This window comes from Hibiscus syriacus, unplaced genomic scaffold (genome assembly GCF_006381635.1).
Source record: "Hibiscus syriacus cultivar Baekdansim isolate YM2019G1 unplaced genomic scaffold, ASM638163v2 tig00109951_pilon, whole genome shotgun sequence".
Taxonomy (NCBI): domain Eukaryota; kingdom Viridiplantae; phylum Streptophyta; class Magnoliopsida; order Malvales; family Malvaceae; genus Hibiscus; species Hibiscus syriacus.
The window spans coordinates 148990-167438 of NW_024062538.1; the positions used below are offsets into that span (position 1 = coordinate 148990).

The 18449-nt window shown below is 37.5% G+C and overlaps 1 pseudogene; it reads right to left on the reverse strand.

Moving 5' to 3' along the window:
• Positions 1–15681: 15681 nt before the first annotated feature.
• LOC120211007 lies at positions 15682–17904 on the reverse strand (annotated as a pseudogene).
• Between the last annotated feature and the right edge of the window lie 545 nt (positions 17905–18449).

An 18449-nucleotide genomic window follows, 5' to 3' on the forward strand; every position in this document is an offset into this window, starting at 1 on the left:
TTATAGCTGATTTAGGGTGCAGTCAGATCTGTTGGTGCCGTCCTTGAGGTCTCGATTACTCAGACCTTGATCATTGATCGTTTGACATGTGATTTCTTTAAAGAGAGTTTCAAGAAGCATTTTCTGGAAGAGTCTTATCTGGGTAAGAGACGACAGTAGTTCCAAGACTTGGTGTAAGGAGATATATTAGTCTCTGAATACGGATAGAACTTTTTAAGGTATTGAAGTATGATCCTGGTCTGGTTCCCACCAGAGAGATAGATATTGCAAGTTCGCTCTCGGACTCAAATATGAGCTATGTAGGTAGGTTGTAACCCATCAGTATGAGATATTTGATATTCTAGTGAGTAGAACGAAGGATGCAGAGGAGATAGAGGCCTTGGCTCCCGTTAGAGATCGTGTTGTTCGAGAGTGGCTCATCTGGCCTAATCGAGTCTTCTGCGCGTCTTGAGAAGATGACTCGTACTTCGACCCCCCAAAGGAGCAATATAAGTTTCATGCCTGCAGTACCTCTACCCCTAGCTGTTAGTTGAGGTGGTTCTTCAGTATTGCTTTAGGTGCCCCTTTATAACTTTTGTGGAAATAGACACAGAGGAGAGTGTCATAAGAAGACGAATGCCTATTTTCATTGTGGATCTAATGGTCATTTTCGGAGGGACTATCCACAGTTATCCTTGTTAGAACGGTCAACTACCCAGACTCATGCACATTCTCAAGCATCAGTTCAGACCCCAGCTAGAGGTTGTAGTCAGGGAAAGAATTACATATCAGTGTCCAGGGTAGACAACAGAGCCCGATCCCAGCAGAGCAGAGAGCCAGCATTATCAGAGGCCAGACAACTAGCTCTGGTGTATGCCACCAGACTCGAGATGACAGAGATAAGCCAGAGGTTATTGCAGGTATATTTACTATTTATTTTGTTCCATATTTTGCATTACTAGATAATGGCTCCATCCACTCCTATGTGTCGAGTTCTATACCCCGAGACCTTCAGATTCTGATTTAGGACACGAAGAGTGTTTGTTACGGTTATGACTCCAGTAGGATAGTCAATGGTTATGAATAAGGTATTTTTAGTGTTGTCCTCTAGGGGTTCAAGGTGAAATTTTTCTCACCAACCTTATGGAGCTTCCTTTAGAGGAGCTTGATTTAATTCTAGGGATGGATTGGTTAATTGAATACAAGGTCAATTTGGATTGTGAGTACAAGAGAGCTACAATTAAGACTTCTGATGGTCGGACTGTTGTGTTAATTGGCGAGCGTCGAGGCTATCTTTCTAATATAGTATTGGCTTTTGTTGTCGATCGAATAATCCAGAAGGGATATGAGACTTTCAATGCCTGTATCTTATCATGAAAGGCTTCTTGTCCAAGATTGAGGAGATTCGTATAGTTAGCAAGTTTTTTTATGTCTTTTCTAAAGAGTTTCTAGGTTTACCTCTTGATAGAGAGGTAGAGTTTGAGATTGAGACATATCCCAGATCTGCACCTATTTCCATGGAACCCTATTGCATGGCCCCTAAGGAACTTAAGGAGCTCGAGGTTCAGTTACAGGAATTACTTGATCGAGGTTTCATCAGACATAGTACCTCACCCTGGGGAGCTTTAGTCATGTTCGTTAAAAAGAATGGTGGATAACTTAGGATATGCATCGATTACCGGAAGTTGAACAAGTTGACGGTTAAGAATAATTACCCACTACCTAGGATTGATAACTTATTCGATTAATTACGATAAGCTACTATATTCTCAAAGATTGATTTTCTCTTGGGGTACTATCAGTTGAAGGTTAATTGTTCAGATGTTGCAAAGATTTCCATCCACACTAGATATGGGCATTTTAAGTTCCTGGTTATGCCTTTTGGTTTAACGAATGCTCCAGCGGCTTTTATGGACATGATGAATCGCGTCTTCCGGCCCTAGCTAGATCATTTTGTATTATTTTCAATGATGACATTTTGGTTTATTCCCGGACTGAGGAAGAGCATGATGAGCATCTAAAGATCATTCTGCAGACCCTGAGAGAGCATCACATGTATGTTAAGCAGAGCAAGTGTGAATTCTGGCTTCAACAGGTGTCATTTCTTGGACATATTATTTTTACAAAAGGTATATAGGTCGATCCAAGCAAGATTGAGACCATTGTGAGTTGGAAGCGACCCAATAATGTTTCCGAGATTCGTAGTTTCTTGGGCTAAGTTGGATATTATTGATATTTTATCGAGGGCTTCTCGATCATTGTCGCTCCTTCGACGAAATTGTTGAGGAAGAATGTTTCGTTCAACTGGGGTGATGCACAATAGGAGAGCTTTGAGAAATTGAATGCGGCTTTGACTATAGCTCCTTTTTTTACTCAACGTGAGCCATGGAAGGATTTTACGGTGTATAGTGATGTTTCACACTCCGAACTTGGTTGTGTTTTGATACAGGAGGGGAGAATAGTCGCTTATGTGTCCCATCAGTTGAGGCCGTATAAGTGTAATTACCCAACCCATGACTTGGAGTTGGCAGCTATGATATTTTCTTTAAAGATCTGGAGACACTATCTCTATGGAGAAAATTATTACATTTTTACGGATCACAAGAGTTTGAAGTATCTTCTAACCTAGAAGAAACTCAATCTAAGGCAGTGTCGTTGGCTAGAGCTTCTAAAGGATTACGATTGCGAGATTGACTATCATACAGGTAAAGCTAATTTCATTGTAAATGCTTTGAGTCGGAAGGCGATAACTGATTTGAGGTCCTTATTTTCATAATGAAGTTATATGACGATGGCGTTCTGTTAGCAGAATTACAGGTCAAGCTGACCTTGGTCGAGGAGATCAAGACCAAGCAACCTTTTGATAGCTCATTGCTCCCCATCTTTGAGCAAGTAGAGCACGAGATGACTTCAGATTATGCTTTTAACCATAATGGATTTTTATGCTTCAAAGGTCGATATTGTATGCCTGATGATGCAGAGTTGAGACAGGCTATCCTCAATGAGGCTCACAGTAGTCCATATGCTATGTATGCCAGTGGAGATAAGATATATTAGAATCTGAGAGAGGTACCATTGGGTTGGCATGAAGAATGATATCTCTGATTTTGAGTCTAGATATTTCACTTGTCAACAAGTTAAGGTAGAGCACCAGTATCCATTGGGTCTGTTGCACCCTATCAAAATTGCCAAGTGGAAAAGGGAGTGTATTACTATGGATTTTGTTACTGGTATCCCTTTGACCCCTTCGAAAAAGGATTCTACCTGGGTGATTATTTATAGACTTACTAAGGAACCTCATTTTATTCCCATACGGGTAAATTATTCATTGGACAAGTTGGTTAGATTGTATATCTCATAGATCCCCAGATTACATGGTGTTCCGATATCTATCAGTTCTAATCGAGATCCAAGATTTATTTCATGAATTTAGGAAGCACTACATGAGGATTTAAGTACTAATCTAAATTTCAGTACAACTTTCCACCCACAGACTGATGGTCAATCTGAGATGGTGATCCAGGTTCTTAAGGATATGTTTCAGGGTTGCGTGATTATTTTGTGGTAGTTGGGAGAACGTTTTACCCTTGATTGAGTTTTCTTATAATAACAACTTCTAGGCTAGCATTTTTATGGCACCGTACGAAGCACTTTATGGGTGTAGATGTCACACCCCGATCTGTTGGACTAAGTTACGTGATAGAAAGACTTTGGAACCTGAGTTAGTGCGTGAGACTGAGGACACAGTCAGATTGATCCATGACCACCTAAAAGAGGCATTTGACAGGCAGAAGTCTTATGCCGACCAGAGAAGGAAAGACATCGAGTTTAAGGTTGGAGATTAGGCCTTTTTGAATGTATCTCCATGTAATAAAGTGTGAGATTTGGTCACAAAAGTAAATTGAGTCTGATATTTACATGGCCATATTATATCCTGAAAAGAGTAGGACCAATTTCATATCAGCTCGAGTTGCCTATGCAGCTCAATCGTATTCATGATGTCTTTAACGTGTCTATGTTAAGTCTCCATCATCCTGACCTAAGCCACATCATTCAGTTAGAGGATGTCGGGTTGAGGCGAGATCTATCATATAATGAATAGCCTGTTCAAATCTTGGATCAATATGAGAGAGATCTGAGGAACAAGCATATTTCGATGGTAAAGGTTCAGTGGAGTAACCGTGGTCCTGCAGAAGCCACCAGGGAGATAGAGGAATCCATAAAGACTCAGTTTTTGCATCTGTTTACTCTAAGTAAATTTGAGGATGAAATTTCATTTAGGGGAGAATTGTAATAATCACACTTTTAAATGAAAAAATAAAATTGGAAATAAATTTAATGAAATTTGGGAACCAATTGTAAGTTTCCAGAACTTGTGGGTCGTTCTAGAAGCTATAGGAAATTTAGGGACCTAACCTGAATTATACCATTTTATGTTGATAGAGAAAAAATAAAAGAAATGTATTAGGTGTTGCAGGAATTCGAACCCTGCCAGCCCCCCACATGAAAGTCGGCGTACCCTCGCCATTTAGGCTAGGGTACTGTTTGAGATATTTTTATTAAATATATATTATATTAGATTAAAACCCGGTTAACCCACCAAAAATCCCCAAATTGAAAACTCAATCCCTAACCCCCTAAACGACCTCTCATCAACCCCATCGATTATGCCGTTATCTGACCGCCCCAACTTGCACCACCACCCCCGTTAGGCTCACTGTCAAACGGCAAACAAAACCCCCCATATCCCCCTCGTCGTGTTGTCGCACCGTTCGTCAGAATCGAACGCTTGAAGAACCGCTGAAACCCCCCGTAGAGTCACCTCGGTTATTGGCAAAATCTGGTAGTCACATCCGTCATTTTGCCTCACCGCTGGTATAGTTGTACTCACCGTCCCCGTGCAAACGAAACCCACCCAGTGGGACACGACGTTGTCACCTCCTTCGTCGTTCACTATCAGGGTAAGTTCCTTATTGAATTTTGGTAATTTTGGCATAGTTTGGTTATGATTTTATGCTGATAATTGATTAATTACAATGTGTATTCGAATTTAGAATAATCGGCAGATCAAAACAACCCTCGTAACCGTTATAGATGCCGTCACGAGCCATCACTTGCTAACACTACGTGTGGGGCTTCTCCGCCATTCGAGGATGTTTCTAGAATTGATCTAATAAGACCAAACCAGTTCAGTCAAACTGGTTTAACTCGAGTCAACTCACCTGGGTCAACTCGTCCGAGTCAACCTGTTAACTTTGACCAAAAAAGTCAAAAATTTTGAAAAGTCGTATTTTATATTTTTCGCTGTCCCAAGTCTGAATCCGAAGTTCGTTTAGCCAAATTTGAAACCCAAAAACCTCCAAATTGACCGTCAAACATAAGCATGCATATGTACTTAATTGTTTTATTTACGAAAATTTAAATTAAGGTTAGAGATTGATCATATATTTTTAATTGAAGGTACACGAGACTCTCTTGCTCGCTCGACAGCTCGACCCATCTCCTCTCGATCAATTCAACCTCATAAGCCAGTAGTTACTCGTATGACCCATGAACTTTATTAATACCTAGATTAGAATATTACTTCGATATTAACTTAGTATACTATGAATTAGGATCGAGTAGTATTGCAGAACATGGAGAGGCTGGTGCTCATTAGATTTGTTGTCTGATTCCATTTCTTGAGGTGTGTTCCCTATATGCTACATGACATATTTATTTGTTTTGAAATATGTTTCACTGAAATTTATGATTTATCGATTTACTGGTTGATGAGTTATGGACTATGGCTTAATGATATATGTTATATGATTATTTGTTTTCACTAGAAATATGATTATGTCGATTATGGATCATGGAATTTACTACTTATTATGTGAACCATTTTATCGAGATACTGATTTAGGTAGGATACTAGAGTCTAGAGGTTCAACTATAATCAAGCTGGTAATTCTTTACGGACCTAATGTGACACTTGGGTAGACTCTGAGGCCCCAAGAACATTCTTGGGTAGGCTATGAGGCACAAAGGTGTTCCTTTAGGTTGGCTTCTTATATCCACTCGGTATAAGTTAAGCCCTATAGAAACAGTTCTGGGGAAATACATATGGTGTACGGGAGGAGGATGACTTCGATTTTTTAAAAATCTATTTTCACTATGATATTTATGAAATTTTACTGGAATATTACTTGATTATTTCACCATTTTGATTTATTTGCACTGCTGGGACACACTGAGCTCCCTAGCTCACTCTTTTCAAACTGTTTTCCCCCCATTTTCATATACTTTTGAATAAGCACCCTGAACCAGACACTTGGAGGATCGACACATTCTTACAGAACTTTTTGTTGTAATGTCTCTATCTTCCAAATTATTTTCATTTAACATGACATATTTGATGTTTACTACTTCCGCTGTTGATATTAGACTTACTATGATTCAAATTATGATATATTTTATTTTAGTCCATTACTTAAGAATTTACCTTTACTAATTGGATGTTATTGTTTTTAACTACGTTTTAAAGACACTATTTGTAATAATGGAATTTAAATTATCGAAGAATATTTTGGAAAATTTTAATGTAATCCGTTAGATCTAGCCGTAAGACATAGGTTGGGTCTAGGGTGTTATATTTAATTGGTATAAGAGTTTTTTTGTTTTTAAACCTCTAACTATAAATGGGTCCTATATAAAATTTTAAACTATTTTGAAAACGTTTTATGAAAAATTATGTAAGGTCATGTCTCCCGTTTTTACAAGTTAAATATTTCAGTACTCCAGTGTCAATCTAACCCTACGTTTACCTCTTGTAGTGCTAGACGAGATCGTCGATCTGGCCGCGGGTGAGGTCGAGCTGTTAGGTTTACTGACACCATAGATGATTCTATTTTAGACTTGCCACCTGCTCTTTAGATAGATATGATGACCCCTGTTAAGGGAGCTTTGGGCACTAGTTTTGAGCCTATGAGAGTGGTGATAGATGATACTCTCGGTAGGTAGTTTTTATAGTTGATTCATGGTGCGGTCAGACCTGTTGGTGCCATCCCTGAGGTCCCAATTACTCATACCCTGATTTCTAATGGGGTCAGGACTTTTGGAGGTCCTATTGGAAGAGCTCCTACTGAGGCTGAAGACTGGCTCCATGATACAGAAATACGTATGGATCAACTGAGTTTGGATCCAGCGAAGAGATATTTAGTAGCTTTTGCGATGTTAGATGGGAATGACTACACTTGGTGGGAATCTGTGGTGAGCAGTGTTCCCGCTGATCGTCCGACATGGGATTTTTTTGAAGAGCGCTTTAGGAAGCGTTTTCTCACCAACCTTATGGAGATTTATTTAGAGGAGTTTAATTTAAATCTAGGGATGGATTGGTTAATTGAACACAAGGTCAATTTGGATTACGAGTACAAGAGAGCTACTCTAAAGACTTTCGATGGTCGGACTGTTGTGTTAATTAGCGATTGTCGAGGCTATCTTTCTAATATAGTTCAGCTTTGGTTATCGATCAATGATCCGGAAGGGATATGAGACTTTCATTTCCTGTATCTTGAACACGAAAGGTTCATTGTCCAAGATTGAGGAGATTTGTATAGTTAGCAAGTTTCCCATTGTCTTTCCTTAGGAGTTGTCAGGGTTACCTCCTGATAGATAAGTAGAGTTCAAGATTAAGACTTATCCTGAATCTGTACTTGTTTCCATGAAATCATTTTGTATGGGCCTGAATGAACTTAAAGAGCTAAAGGTTCAGTTGCAAGAATTACTTGATCGAGGTTTCATCAGACATAATACCTCACCCTGGGGAGCTCCAGTCATGTTCGTGAAAAAGAATTATGGATCACTTAGTCTATGCATCGATTACTGGATGTTGAACAAGTTGATGGTTAAGGTTAAGTACCCACTACCCAGGATTGATGACTTGTTCGATCAATTGTGAGGAGCTAATATATACTCAAAGATTGATCTTTACTCGGGGTACTATCAGTTGAAGGTTAAGGTTTCAGATGTTTCAAAGAATGCCATCCATACTATATATGAGCATTATGAGTTCCTGGTGATGCCTTTTGGTCTGACGAATGCTCCCGCAGCTTTTATAGACCTGATGAATCATTTTTTCCAGACCTATCTAGATCAGTTTGTAGTAGTTTTCATTGATGATATTCTGGTCTATTCTCGGACTGAGGCAGAGCACGATGAGCATCTGAAGATCATTCTTCAGACCCTGAGAGAGCATCGTCTGTATGTTGAGCTGAGCTAGTGTGAATTCTGGCTTAAGAAGGTGTTGTTTCTTAGATATATTATTTTTGTAAAAGGTATCTAGGTTGATCCGAGCAAGATTGATGCCATTATGAGTTGGAAGCAACCTAATAATGTCTCTCAGATTCGCAGTTTCTTGGGCTTAGTTGGATATTATCGATATTTTATAAAGGGTTTCTCGATCATTGTCACTCCTTTTATGAAATTGTTGAGGAATAATGTTTCGTTCGACTGGGTGATGCACAACATGAAAGATTTGAGAAATTGAAGGTGGCTTTGACTCAAGCTCAAGTTTTAACTCAACCTGAGCCCGGGAAGGATTTTACTATGTATAGTGACGCTTCACACTTCGAACTTGGTTGTGTTCTGATGTAGGAGGGGAGAGTAGTCGCTTATGTGTCCCGTCAGTTGTGGTCGCACGAGTGTAATTACCCGACCCATGACTTGGAGTTGGCAGGTTTAATATTTGCTTTAAAGATCTAGAAACACTATCTCTATAGAGAAAAATGTTACATTTTTTATGGATCATAAGAGTTTGAGGTATCTTTTGACCCAGAAGGAACTTAATCTAAGGCAGTGTCGTTAGCTAGAACTTCTAAAGGATTATGATTGTGAGATTAACTACAATCCAGGTAAAGCTAATGTCATTGGGGATGCTTTGAGTTGGAAGGCGATAGCTGATTTGAGGTCCTTATTTGCCAGGATGAAGTTATATGACGATGGTGTTCTGTTAGCAGAATTGCAAGTCGTGCCGACCTTGGTCGAGAAGATCAAGACCAAGCAACCTCTTGATAGCTCCTTGCACCCCATCTTTGAGCAAGTAAAGCATGGGATGACTTCAAATTATGCTTGACCAGAATAGAGTTTTATGCTTCAAAGGTCGATATTGTGTGGCTGATGATGCAGAGTTGAGACATGCTATCCTTAGTGAGGCTCATAGTAGTCCATATGCTATGTACCCCAGTAGAGATAAGATGTAACGGAATCTAAGAGAGAGGTACCATTGGGTTGGCATGAACAAAGTTATCTCTGATTTTGTGGCTAGATGTTTGACTTGTCAATAGGCAGAACACCAATATTTGTCGGGTTTGTTATAGCCTATAAAAATTCCCAAGTGGAAATGAGAGCGTATTACTATGGATTTTGTTACTGGCCTGCCTTTGACCCCTTCAAAAAAGTATTATGTATGGTTGATTTTTGTGGCAGTTTGGAGAACTTTTTTCCCTTGGCTGAGTTTGCCTATAATAACAGCTAGCAGGCTAGCATTCGTATGTCATCGTATAAAGCACTTTATGGGTGTAGATGTCGCACCCTGATATGTTGGACTGAGTTGTGTGATAGAAAGAATTTGGGACCTGAGTTAGTGTTTGAGACTGACGACACAGTCAGATTGATCCGTGACTGCCTGAAAGAGGAATTTGACAGGAAAAAGTCTTATGCGACCAAAGAAGGAAAGACATCGAGTTTGAGGTTGGAGATCAAGTATTTTTAAAGGTATCTTCTTGGAAAAAAGTTTTGAGATTTGGGTGCAATGGTAAATTAAGTCTGAGATTTATTGGGTCATATCGTATCCTAAAGAGAGTAAGACCAGTTGTATATCAGCTCGAGTTACCTCCCCAGCTCTATCGTATTCATGATTTCTTTCACGTGTCTATGTTGAGGCTCTATCATTTAGACCCAAGCCACATCATTCAGTTAAAGGATGTCGAGTTGAGGCCAAATCTATCCTATGAGGAGGAGTTTGTTCAAATCTTGGATTAAGATGAGACAGTGAAGAGGTACAAGCATATTCCGATGGTAAAGGTTCAGTGAAGTAACTGTGGTCCTGCAAAAGCCACTTGGGAGATAGAGGAATCCATAAAGACTCAGTTTCCACATCTGTTTGCTCCAGGTAAATTTTGAGGATGAAATTTCTTTTAGGGTGAGAATTTTTATAACCCCGCTTTTAATTAAAAGAAAATTTAAATTTTGAAATTAATTTAATGAAATTTGGGGACCAAATTACAAGTTTCCATAACTGGTAGGTCATTATAGAAGCTGTAGAACATTTAGGGACCTAACCCTAAATTATACCATTTTATCTTAACAGAGAAAAAAATAAAAGAAATGGATTAGGTGTTGCAGGGGTTCAAACCCCTACCCCCTCACGTGAAGGCTGGTGTGCTCTAGCCATTTAGGCTAGGGTACTGTTTGAGATATTTTTATTAAATATATATTATATTAGATTAAAACCTGGTTAAACCCCCAAAAATCCCCAAATTGAAAACAAATCTCTAAACCCTAAATACCCTCCCACCAACCATGTCGATTACGCAGTCGTCCGATCGCTCCAGCTTGTGGCACCACCCCCGTTAGGCTCACCGTCGATCGGTGAACAAACCCCTATATCCCCTCGCTGTGTTATCGGGATGTTCGTCAGAATCGAACACTTGAAGAACCACCGAAATCCCTACACAGTCACCTCGGTTATTGGCAAAATCTGGCAGTCATCATCGTCCTTTTGCCTCACCGCCAGAGTAGTTGTGCTCGTCGGCCCCGTGTATACGAAACCTACCCAATGGGATGCGTTATCGTCATCTTCTTTGTCGTTCACTATCGGGATAAGTTCCCGATTGAATTTTGGTAATTTTGGCATGGTTTTGGTTGTGATTTTGGGCTGATAATTGATTAATTGAAATGTGTATTCAAATTTGGAATTATCGGACGGTCAAAATGACCCCCGTCGCCACCCCACGTGTCAACACGCGCCTCCAGTGCACGTGGGGCTTCTCCGCCGTTCCAGGAGGTTTCTGAAACCAATCCAGTCAGACCGAACTGGTCCAATCAAACCGGTCTAAACCGAGTCAACTCGCCTAGATCAACTCGTCCGAGTCAACCCGTTAACTTTGATCGTTGACTTTGACAAAAAAAGTTAAATTTTTGAAAAGTCATATTTTATGTTTTTCGACATCCTGATTTTGAATTTAGATCCATTTGGCCAAATTTAAACTCAAAAGCCTCTAAATTGACCGTCAAACCCAAGCATGCATATGTACTTAAGTGTTTTATTTACGAAAATTTAAATTAAGGTTATAGACTGATCAGATATTGTTATTTGAAGGTACACGAGACTCTCCCGATCACTCGACAGCTCGACCCAGCTCCTCTCGATAAATTTGACCTCGTGAGCCAGTAGTTACTCATATGACCCGTGAACCTTATGAATGACTAGATTAGAATATTACTTCGAATATAAACTCTGTTTGGTATGAATTAGGTTTGAGCACTACTACAAAGTGTGGCGAGGTCGATGCTCAGTAGATTTGTTGTCTGATTCCATTTTGCGAGGTGTGTTCCCTATGTGTTACATGACTGTTTTATCTGTTTTGAAATGTGTTTCAACGAAATTTATGATTTACTAATTTATTGGTTGATGGCTAATGGACTATGGTTGAATAATATATGTTATATGATTATTTGTTTTCAGTAGAAATATGATTATGTCGATTACGGATCATGGAGTTTACTATTTATTATGTGATCCATTTTATCGAGATGCTGATTTGGGTAGGATATTGGAGTTTAGAGGTTCGGCTCTGATCAAGCTGACAATTCCTTACAGACCTAAGGTGACCCTTGGGTAGGCTCCGAGACCCCGATAACTTTCTTGGATAGGCTCTCAGGCCCCAAGGTGTTCCCTTGGGTTGGTTCCTTATATCCACTGGGTATAAGGTAAGTCCCATGGAAACAATTCTGGGGAACTGCATATGGTGTACGGGATGAGGGTGACTTCGAGTTTTTAAAAATCTATTTTCACTATGATATTTATGAAATTTACTGGAATATTACTTGATTATTTCACCGTTATGATTTATTTGCACTGCTGGGACACACTGAGCTACCTAGCTCACCCTTTTCGAACTGTTTTTTCCCCTTTTCAGATACTTTTGGACAGACACCCCGAACTACGCACTTGGAGGATCGACACATTCTTATAGAACTTTTTCTTGTAATGTCTTATCTTCCGAACTGCTTTCAATTACAGTGATATGTGCCTTCATTTTGAAATACTTGTTTATGATATTTACTGCTTCCAATACTTATATTAGACTTATTGTGATTCATATTATGACACATTTTATTTTACTCTATTACTTAAGATTTTACCTTTACTCGTTGGATGTTATCGGTATTTACTACGTTTTAAAGACACTATTTGTAATTATGAACTTTAAATTATCAAAGAATGTTTTAGGAAATTTTAATGTAATCCGTTTGAGCTAGTCGTAAAGCATAGGCTGGGTCTAGGGGTTACACCGTTGGTTCGACTAGATCAGTTGCATGAGTTTATCACGATGGAGTTGACGACCTGGATAACTATGAATCTTGAGAATGCTTCCACTTTTGTTGTTCTGGTGGCCAATTGTATTCTTTTTTTTTGGCCAATAATCTGGAATTTATGGCTTTACCGTAACTCGGTGGCTTTTGATTCTCCTTTGAACGATTCTCGCTCAGTTTTGGAACGTAGCAGGCAGATGGTAGAGGCTTTTGCTCATGCATGGAGTATGCGATCTCTCCATAATCTGATGCCGGTGCCGATTGGAATTGGGATCGCTGGTTGGTGGAAGGTGAACACAGATGGAGCTCGTAGGCCTGACTCGGGCCAGGCATCGTGTTGCAGTGTCATCCGAAATGCTGCAGGTGCCTGGCAGCTGGGGTTCTCGAAAAATATTGGTATTTGTTCAGTCTCGGAGGCCGAATTGTAGGGGGTATATTTGGGGTTGGTTTCTGCCTGGGAGATGGGTGTTAGGAAGCTTCAGGTGGAAGTTGATAGTTTAGCGGTGTTGGAGGCGATTTGTGCAGTTGACGATGGATTATTCGTTTGAATATTATTGATTACGTTATTAAACTGCTACAGCGTAATTGGTCCGTAACGCTCCATCATGTGTCTCGGCATGGTAATAAGGTTACGGATTGTATGGCAAAATTGTTTCGTTCCGGTGTTTCGGAGTGCTTAAAGTTTGGTTCCCCTCCAGGCGAGCTGCTACCGTTTCTGCATGCTGATGCCAGTGCTTCGGCCTAATTAGTTTTGTTTCTTATATTACCCAAAAAAATATTTAAAATATTATTTAAATTTTTTAAGATTTTTTATATTTTTTTAAAAAATAAATAATTTTAAAAGTTCTAGAAATATGACATGACATCACAAAGTGTGCCATGTGGTGTGCACTTTGGTGTTACCACATGGTAAATAGCCTGAAAAATATTAAGACTTAACTGTCAAAATTGGTCAAAGGGCTTAATTAATATAATTTCATAGTTCAATAGCTTAACTGATTTAATTTCTTAGTGCAATGATTTAATATTCAACACAGCTATCTCACCAGAAATTCTCGAAAGCTATTGAATAATTGGAGCGAACCCTCCGCGGATAATAAAAACAACCTCAACAATCTAAACTCAATCCGCGACATGAAAAAACCAACTTCTGTATTCGACTAGCAACCCACACCATACACATAAGACCGCTCTAACGGACTTGAAAACAAATCAAACCAATCAAATGATAGACCTCCACATTCAATCAAATGACAAACCAACGGAAAAGTATCTACCCCTTCAGATAAATTATTCCAAGAAAGACAACCTCACAGCTTATAGAAAAAGATCATATTGATAAAGTATCCCACCTTTAACCTCTCCTATCCTCTCAAAGATATCAAAACCTATGATAGACAAACTAATATATAGGAAACTAGCCCTACTTTAAAGCCATTCCTGGAAAGACAACCACGTAGCAGAGATATATTGTGAAACAATGAAGAAAATGCAACCTAAGACTTATAACTATCATACATAAGTGACCTTTGGTAGTAAGTAAACATCGATTTGAATCATCGTTAGAGCCTAACCTAGCTCTCAACATCAATAATTCATTCCATAGCTCTACTTGATCAGATACGATACACGACACGTATACACAAAATAGCAGATTTCATACCTGTCGAAACCCATACACCTTTCAGGAAAATGAATCTAGGATTGGAGATCGATTGTTCCACACTGAAGATGGATTTTTTCAATAATACTACGATACCCCCGACCTTCCTACAGAACTTGATCCCTGAATTCAAAATCGACATAAGACAAAAACCACAACAGGTGATTAAACTATTGAAAGACCATCAACGAAACACAAATTAGAACCAAGCATTGTGAGAAAACTATCAATGATCGTAGGTTACGTATCCAAATCCAATTCGAGGGTCCAAAGCAGAAAAGATCAGCGGGATAACAAATTAGTATCATCTTATCAATTGTGGCGATGTCAAATCTAACCTTGAAAAAAATAAATAACAAACGATCCAAAAAATAAAAATAAAAACTGTACCAAAAGATAGAGAAAAAAAGTCATAAAAGCAGAGTATATCATGCCTTAAAGCTAAAGTTATTAGAAATAAAGAAACAAAGATTTAAGTTAAAAAAGAAATATCGAGAACGGTAACCAGCATCAAAGTATCGTTGCATTCTAATGGAAAATGAGAAACAAAAAAGACGAACAATGGCTTAGAGAAAATGAATAAGGAAGCATCAGGGTTGATTTTCAATCTCATATTATGATTTGACACTGAAGAGCTGAGTAAAATAAATAAATTATCATTAAAATAATTTTAAATTATTATAAAATAAATAAATTATCATTAAAATAATTTTAAATTATTATAAAATAAATAAATTATCATTAAAATAATTTTAAATTATTATCTAAAGCTGAGTGGAAAAGTGATCAAAATTATTAACAATTATTATATGGTTATTGTGCATTTTTCATATATAACATTAAATCTTGGAGCTCCAAGAAGCAAATAGTTATAAGTCAATACATCACAAAAGTAGAATATTGTAGATTCCACCTTAGATAGATGAAAGTCGCATAACATTTTTTTTATCATCTTTTTTTTTTTTTTTACGTGTGGCTTTCCATTTCATACCAATATTTTCAGTTTTTACATATTAATGCTTTGTAATTTCTTCTCACAAATTTTACTTTAAGCCCAAATCATAATAGAAAATGAACCGTGTAGCTCATCAACATTTAAGATCCTATAGAAAATGAACCGTGTAGCTCATCAACACTTAAGATCCTATAGATAATGTTGGATTTAAAAATATTTTTTAAAATGGGCACAAGATAGACACAGATAAAATTTTAGCGTGTACACCGTCAATAAAATAGGTAATTAATTAAAGGAAATTTAGGTTTCAAAGTTAATACATATTTACCCTCAGATAGATGTGATCTGCCACTGCCTATAAGTTTTTTAATATATAGTTGTATAGATTTTAAAATCATCAATAAGAGGTAAGTAGGAAAAATATTAAGACCAAATATAATTTTAATGAATGATCATTTAACCAAATATGAAGAAACACAACATAAAAATAACTAACCAAAGTTGGAAACTAAAATGAATAATTTAATGGCAAAGTTACAATGTCAGTTCTAATCGATCTAGTCGTTGAACAAGAAGGAACATCATCCCATGATTCCATAATCTCATCCACTTCAGATTCTTCATCACCACTTTGTTCAATAACATTTATTCTTCCGATGCTTGTATCAGCTCCAACTCCATTGCTACTTGTTTCATGGTGGGTCTTCTCTTTCCATCTAGATTCAAGCATCTTTTTGCTAGTTTCCACTGCTATAATTTCTTTTTCTGGGCCATCATTTAGTACAATTGAATCCAGAATGTCAAATAAGGAATTCTCCTGCATTGAAAGTAAAAGCACGACACTAAGCTTCTCACTTCCTCAGTTTGTTTCGAGACGGGTTTTTGTCCTGTTAAAAGTTCAACAAGAACAACTCCAAAACTATAGACACCACTCTTCTCTATAAATTGACTTGATCGAAAGTACTATGGATCCATGTACCCAAAAGTTCCTTGAACTCGATTCGTTAAATGAGTTTGTTCAAGTTCAATCGATCTCGAAGTTCCGAAATCCGACACTTTCGCCCTGTACTTATCATCCAAAAGTATGTTGCTTGATTTGATGTCTCGGTGATTAATAGGGACAGAAGCACCTGAATGCAAATAGAACAAAGCATTGGCAATATCAATTGCAATCCGTAAACGCATTTCCCATGTCAGTGGAAATTCATCATTTTGGTGATGAATGATATCATATAGTGTTCCATTTGGGATGAACTCAAACACCAGCAAAGGAACTTCATTCTCTAGACAACACCCTAAAAGTTTAACCACATTCCTATTGTTAATTTGACATAAAATTATTACCTCATTGATGAACTGTTCAACCTTCTTTTCATCAAATTCCTGTGGCCTTTTCCATTTCGATCGAAGTAAACAACTTTACTTTCTCAAAATTGTGTTTATTGCTGGACAAATGTTGTTGCAGTAACAAACCTCCATTCTTTTTAAAGTATTTCTGCTTCAACTTGATGGCGTTTCTTCCTTTCAGCACTTTGTACATTAGCCATATTACAAGTAGCAGAAATATCCACGCAATACCAGTGCAGCAACCTATATACATATAAGGAACATAGTTTTATAAGTCAACCATAAACATATTTCAGTTCAGTTTTGTTTATGTTTTATACTCGAAAGGTAGCAAAAAAAATATATTTCATACACGCATTCAAATGAAAATATATCACTAAACTTTTAGTTTAATACATGGTAATGCTTCCATTTGTAAAAAAGAATGAGTGAATTCAACCCATACCTATAATGATGATTGTGAAGTTCTGATTATTTTCTGATGGTGCTGGTGAAGTATTTTTTTTTTTTTTGGTTGCAACTCAAGTCGGTACTATTGTATTCATATTCAAGAGGGCAGTCCCGTGATAAACAATGTTTACCAGGAGTATTCAAACAAAGCATGTGACCATAAACATAAACCCCACAATTCTCTCCTGTCATTTAATAAAGGAATAAAAAAGGATAAATGCATATAAATTAGATATAAGTAGGAATGTAATGTAGAATAGTGAAACGATGTGTTAAATTGTACCCTAGCATATTACTGTAAACCAGCTGCTATTCGGATAATGTTGGTCTTTTATTTCAAATGGGTAATCAAACGTAAAGTTCCCACAAGATGTGTCCATATTGAAGGTGGTCGGTCCCGATCCTGGTCCTGGTTCGCATCCTGCGGGCTTAGCAAAACAGTGTAAATTGCACCAAGTTAACACCCATTAAAATCTAACTTATGTAGATTCATTCTTTCAATGAAACAAAAACTTATAATGATCTAAAACTGAAACAAAAAAATAAAGCTGTCTATATTTGATTCATTAGTCCCCTTTCTGTCAATGTTAGTCCCCTTTTCAGTACTATTCAGTCTTTCAATGGCTCTTTCAGCATCAATCTTTGTCTTGAACCTTACGAATCCAAACTTTTTCCCACCTCTATTCCGTTTGTTTGCTATAAACGCATCCACAACCTTCCATTGTCTTCCAAATATCTGCCATAATCCTTGCCAATTTAGATTTTCTGGGATATTTTCCATGAACAGTGAGAACGCCTGCACTCCCGTTCCCAGAAAGGAATTTTTTACTTTCTGCTCGTTATCATCATATTGCTTCTTGGTATCAGTGCTACATTGATTGATGTCTTTTGTTTCTTCGTCGTTATCATCTTTTCGTTTCTTTAAGTTAATCATTGCAAAAATAAAAATAAACCTTTCACTAAATAAGTCCAAGACTATTTCTCATCAACTTAAGTCTGATTTTTTTGTAATAAAATCAGTTTTATATTAAAGAAACTATCTCTAATGAGATTACTCCCCTATCAATTAAAAATGAAGAGTCATACGCTTATTTGTGTCTATCCCTTTTAAAAGTTTTATGTTATTAATATATGTGTGTCCATTTTAAAAAATTTATGAATCCACCATGATCTATAGGATCTTACCGCTAATAATATTATACTAGTATTGTCACACCAGCTCTTTGGAATCTCATTAAAAGTAACATTTAGATCATTGGAAATTGCTTTTAATAAGAAAAGTTCAAAGTATTCTTTTAACAAGACTACATTATTCAACTTTTGTGATGGATTGATATATAACTATTTGCTTCTTGGAGCTCCAAGATTTATTGTTATATATACAAAATGCTCAATAACCATACCATATAATAATTGTTAATAGTTTTGATCACTTTTCCAATCTGTAACCCCCCAGACCGATGCGGGTAACCCGATCCG